The following is a 6,293-nucleotide window of genomic DNA, read 5'->3' on the forward strand; positions in this document are numbered from 1 at the left end:
TTGCATTTTATTGCATGAAATAAAAATGTGATACAATAGAAAAACAGAATTTAATATTTGGTAAGGAAACCTTTGTTTGCAAGAACAGAGGTCAGACGTTTCCTGTTGTTTTTAACCAAGTTTACACACACTACAGCAGGGATTTTGGCCCACTCCTCCATACAAATCTTCAGATCTTTCAGGCTTCGCGGCTTTCGCTGGGCAACATTGAGTTTCAGCTCCCTCCAAAGATTTTGTGTTCGGTTCATGTCTGGAGGCTGGCTAGGCCACTCCTTAGTTGCCCTGTGTGTTTGGGATTTGGATGTTTCGACCCCAGCAGTTTGCCCCGGGTACATTTCGCCTCCAGCAGTTTGCCCCCATTTGTTCTTGTGTTTCATGAATTCCCATCCATCATCAATCCAAATGTCTCAAAAGTACTGTACAGAGTGCTGCGCGTTTGTGACATGTTAATTCAACTGTTTCCATCTGACATCACGGGGAACCGCTATACTGCACTCCGTGACCCATGGAGCTGCAGCTGCGACAGGTAAGTATCATCCTGGGGGCCAAATGCTGGGGACAAAATCTGTGGGGGTGAAATGTCCCCAGGAGTGAACTGCTAGGGGTGAACTGCTGGGGGCAAAACATCCTATAGCCGTGTGTTTCAGGTCATTGTCATGCTGGAAGATGCAGCCACAACCCATCTTCAATGATCTTACTGAGAGAAGGGTATTGTTGGCTAAAATGATGCAATACATGACCCCTTTGAGCCTCCTTTCAATATGGTGCAGTTGTCCTGTCCCCTGTGCAGAAAAGCACCCAAAAGTATGATATTGCCCCATCATTCTTCACGGTTGAGATGGGGTTTTTGGGGTTCTACTCATCCTTCTTCTACCTCCAAACATGACAAGAGGAGTTGATAAGAAATAGTTATATTTGGTCTCTTCTGATCACATGACCTTCTCCCATACCTCCTATGGAACAGGCAGGGGGACCATGCATGCCCTAAAGGATTTTAATCCATGATGGTGTAGTGTGTTTCTAATGGTAATTGATCAGTTCCTACTGTGTAGTTCTGGGCTGATTCCTGACCTTTCTCAGCATCATTTTTACCCCACGAGGCAAGTATAGGGAGGTTGACCAGGCTAGCGGTCCCAACTGCGTGTCTTGGCTGGAACTGTCGGGACATCACCATTTTTCTGGAGGAAAGAGATTTCTGACTGGAGCAGGCCAAGAACCCTGACTGGAGGGGCGGGTCTGACAAAAACAGCTGTGTGCACAGGAAGACGGGGCTTTTGTCTGGGAACGAGCATGTGAGCACTGAGTTGGTTGACTCCCACTTGACTTACCCACGCCTGCTATCCGTGCTGCCATACCCGGTTAGCAAATCTGTCCAGACTGACGACACACAGCCCAGAGAGACTTCCGCACTGTACAGTTACTGGAACAGAGTGCATAGCATTGTTCCGCTGACCACCACGGAGGCACTGCTCAGCCATATCCCTGTGGTGCCCATTGAGAACTGGACTGCACCTGTGGCTGTGACCGCTGGACTGTGTACTTCTTCTGCGGCCTTGTCTACTGAACTGTTTGCCTCATCAGCTGTGCCATGAACCTTTGTCCCCTTTAACATATTGTGCCCATACCAGGACACCACGTGCTGAAGTACCTGGAGGATTCACCACCACGAGGAGACTGTGCATCGCCTTTTCTGCAGGATCGGATCGGAGACTTCTTGCTCTGCCTGCAGCACCACTGAGTGATCTTCCAGCCACCTTCCACCAAGGCCCAGAGACTGATAAGTCAAACAGTTTTTACCAATATTATAGTACCCCCTGCTTGCTCTGCTATTGTTTTACATTAAATATCTGTTAACCCTTGCTCTGCCTCCTGTGTGTCACTGCATCCTACACACCTGCTCGCATCCTACACTTGCATGAAACCTCAGATAGAGGAAGATTGACAGTGATCTTGTGTTTTTTCCATTTTCTAATAACAGTTGTTGCCTTCTCACCAATGCTGCTTGCCTATTGTCCTGAAGCCCATCCCAGTCTTGTGTCGGTCTAAAATTTTGTTCCTAGTGTCTTTAGACAACTCTTTGGTAATTACCATGGACGAGTAGTTGGAGTGTGAATGATTGTGTAGACCGGTGTCTTTTAAACAGGTAATACGTTTAAACATGTGCATTTAGGAGGGCTTATTAAAGAAAAACTAACAGGACCATGAGAGTCAGAAATCTTTCTGGGTCGTTTTTATTTACAATTTAACTATGGGATTAGTAATTGATAGGCATCTTATAGATGCCTCTCCATTACTAACTGAATTCATCTGAATGGGGTCCGGGTTTAGTGATTGCAATGGTCCCTGGCATACACAAGGAGCACTACCCCCTGGAGTCAATCTCTTTCAGATGCTGAAGGAAGAAGAAGAAAGGAAGATTGTGCAATCTTAACAGAGCTCTTATCAGTCGATGGCTGTCCTTTTTATTAATTGCAGCTACAGACTGATGATTTTACTAAATAACATCTTTTACCAAAAAATCTGATCAAGTGTCTTTTTTGGCCCGTGGCCTGCTAAAGCTTCAGAGCAGGCTACCAACCCTCAAAAGTGCATCCAAATTTGCACTTGTAGTGAACTTGAGATCTATCAAAATGTTGCTAAACTAAACCATCTATGTTACATCCTTTACTAAGCAGTGACAAATTGGTAACTGCCCTAATAATAGCGGTATCTGCTTAGTAAAGGATGATACAAAGATGGCTTAGTTCTATGTGCCGGAATCTTAGAACCCATAAATTTAAACCTGACTTTTGCCAGAAATGTGGCTCCTTTGGAGGGTCATTAGACACCCTTGTTAGCCTTTGAGTGTCATTCAGTAAATCATCAGTTTATTTTTTTCATTTTAGTGTGGTTTTTGTACAGTTTCCCCCAAAAAGAACACTAATAAAATGCATAAATAATAGAATATGCTTATATTTTTCTTTAAAAAATTATGAAGATTTCACTGTAGAAATCCAACGGTAGAATCTGCACCAAATGTCAATCTGTGAGCCCAGCCTCAAAGGACTGCACCAAATTAGAGCACTCCATGCAGGGGGTTCTTGGTCGACCCTACAAATATTGAAACAATGGAATATTTATAGTGATAGTCATTATTTTATATAATATGACATTTTCGATTTAAATGTTTTGCTTTTTTGCAGAATATGATAGAAACTCTATGCCTGGAGGCAGTTTCATTCACAGCCTAGCGTTCTGTATGGTATCCTTTAAATTATATTTCATTTTATGCCAAGTCTTAATTATCATAAAAGCAATTAAAAAAGAAATGTTTCCTAATTTTAATTATTACCTTTAATTCATTGTCATTTTAAAAATTATTAGATATTTCTCAATATTGCTATTATGAGAAAAATGAGCGGACACAGATTACTTTTAGTTTTCTATTTCTATATGTTTTGTGCTTATTGCATGTGTATCGATAACACTGTAAGTTGTCCAGGACTTTAATATTGATGGCGTATCCTCCGGATAGATCATCAGTATCTGATTGGTGGGGGTGCGACACCTGGCACCTCCGCCAATTAGCTGTTCTCTGTTTCAGCATCGGCCGCAGCTACTCAGTTAAGGAGCGGCATAGATCCATCTATGAAATAGTGGCGGCGTCTGGGTACTGTAATTTCACCCACTAATGATTTTAATATGGTGAAAAAGGCAGTAACTAGCTGCAGTTGCTATACAGAGCTGATAAGTGGGGGTTCCCGGTGTTGGGACCCCATCGATCAGACATTTATGATCTGTCCTAAGGATAGGCCATCAATGTTAAAGTCCTGGACAACCTCAATATCAACTCACATACCAAAATGTACTAAAAACACCATTTCAGCTGACTGATATTGTCACTCTTCTTTGCTTTTGCTTTACCAAGTGGCAGCACACAATGTAACTACACGCCATCTAGTGGCTGAAAATACGTGATATGTTACTATTTTCAAAAAATCCATTCCGTTATTATTAGAGGTGAAAGCTATTCAGGTAAATCTACTCACATCATTTCCCTAATGATTTATTTCCGTTTTATAAAGCTATTGCATATTGATGAGATCATGTTATAATTTGTCCAATGTCTGGGTCCTCCATTGATCCTGAGAATGAAGTGGCTACAGCACAGCAATGACTTAGTTATGTCCATTTCACTTTTGCTTCTGCATTGCCCTGACTGTGCGAGAAGACATAGCTGGGATCCATTCAGATCCTTGAGCAGCCGTTTGTTGGTGATGGTGATGCACAGGGAATCCTGAAAGGGGACATCATGACTCTGAATCATCGCTGCAGCCACGTAATTGCTAGCGGCGAATGTAACAGATGATGCAGCGATAGGCCAGTGTTTTATGAGATGGAGATTATATCTTACAGAGTATATGCCAGTTCTTTTTCATTTATTTCCAAATTTTCACTAATACTTATATATAGGGGTTTTGGCGCCAAAAGGCTTGTCAGCCTTATTACCTTCATCTTGGTGTCCACCCACTCTGCCCCATCTTTTATAGGTCTTTCTTTAATAGGTTTGGATTTTAATGGCTTAAGATAAGGATAATTTAAAGATTCATACATAAAGGACCAAGGATTTGGTTACAGTGTAAGTTTATGATTTTTTTTGTTATATGTTTCAGAAAAGTTTTATATATCAAATGTTTTTTATATGCTGTTATGTAATTACAAAGTTGTCACAGCATGACCTGTTTTCTCATCCATGCCCAATCATGTGCATTCAGCCGTTTGGGCCCTTTCCACTGCAAACAGAGGAGTGAAGACTTCTTTGCCGAAGGTATCTAGCAACTGTTTTTCAAAGCAAACATCTGGGTCTCTTTCTTCCATCTTTTCAGGGACACCCACCAGCCTGATATTATTACACTGCAGGTGATTTTCCAAACCATCAGTCTTGGCCATTAAAGCAGAAAATGCTTGCTTGTGACTCTGAATGTCTCTGTGTAGAGAAGAAAGGGTGCCTTCCAGCTCACTGACAATCCCCTCCACAGCTGATATGCTTTCAGCCATTTTTTGTGCATGGTGCCGGATTTTCAGAATGGTCTCCAGAATATAGCGTACCTTGGCTACTAACGTGGCCGGTGTGGGGTTACATTTGTAAACAATATTCAAAACATCCATTAAATATGATGATTCCTCAAAGGATATTACACCAAGGGTATTCTGTGCAAGCTATGGCTACGTTCACATTTGCGCTGTGCGCTGCAGCGTCGGCGACGCAACGCACAACGCAAACAAAAACGCAACAAAACGCACGCTAAAACGCTGCGTTTTGCGACGCATGCGTCCTTTTTTGCCGAAAGTTGGACGCAAAAAAAATGCAACTTGCTGCGTTCTCTGCGCCCAACACTTGCGGCCAAAAAAATGCATGCGTCGCAAAACGCAGCACAACGCATGTCCATGCGCCCCCATGTTAAATATAGGGGCGCATGACGCATGCGGCGACGCTGTGGCACCCGACGCTGCGGCGCAGAATGCTAATGTGAACGTAGACTTAGAAATCAGCATTATTGTGCACCTGGGAGTTAGATGCTGTGTTATGGGGGGCATCCTTCTCCTCCTCTTCCTCCTCATGAACTAATTCAACAAATCTAGATCCTTTTGGGAACATGACGAGGTTCCCCTGTATGACAGTCATGGATCTCTGTTTTTGCGTGGGCAGTGAGTGAATGCACGATGAGCATATTGTTCAAGTATTGTCACACACAGTGTAGGAAGGACTCAGTGCAACACGAAGGGATAAGGGGAAGGGAACCCAACATTAGGGAAGGGGAGAGTCGAGACCCCTAGGCAGATCTAACGTCATCCTGTATGCCCTAAACATCCCTATATAGGTTCTGCACCTATCGCCAAGCAGGATACTTAATCCTTGCCTGACCCTAGCAGTAAGCCCTGCTTAAGGAAGGGTGGGGTGAATGCTGGTTGATTCCCACTATAACTGAAGAGAGATGGGATACACAAACAAGGGGAACACTTAGTTTGAGAAGACTCAGAGAGAAACACAGATGTCCTCCAAACACCAAAGAGGTAGATACTCAACTGCTATAGCTCCAAGCCTCAACAGTGAAATGGAAATATCACCGGCAACTCCCAGCAGCAAGCTGGGAGTTATAAACATCCCAGTCCAGGTGTGTCAACTAGAACTGGAGGAAGGCTGCCACTGGGTCCTAGAGTCAGAAGGATCAGGACGAAGTCTGCAAAACAGAAAAAGAAAGAGACTGACAGCACTCACAAGTTAGGGCGCCCGGTCCTGATCCAGAGAACCT

Source organism: Ranitomeya variabilis, chromosome 1 (genome assembly GCF_051348905.1).
Source record: "Ranitomeya variabilis isolate aRanVar5 chromosome 1, aRanVar5.hap1, whole genome shotgun sequence".
Lineage (NCBI taxonomy): Eukaryota > Metazoa > Chordata > Amphibia > Anura > Dendrobatidae > Ranitomeya > Ranitomeya variabilis.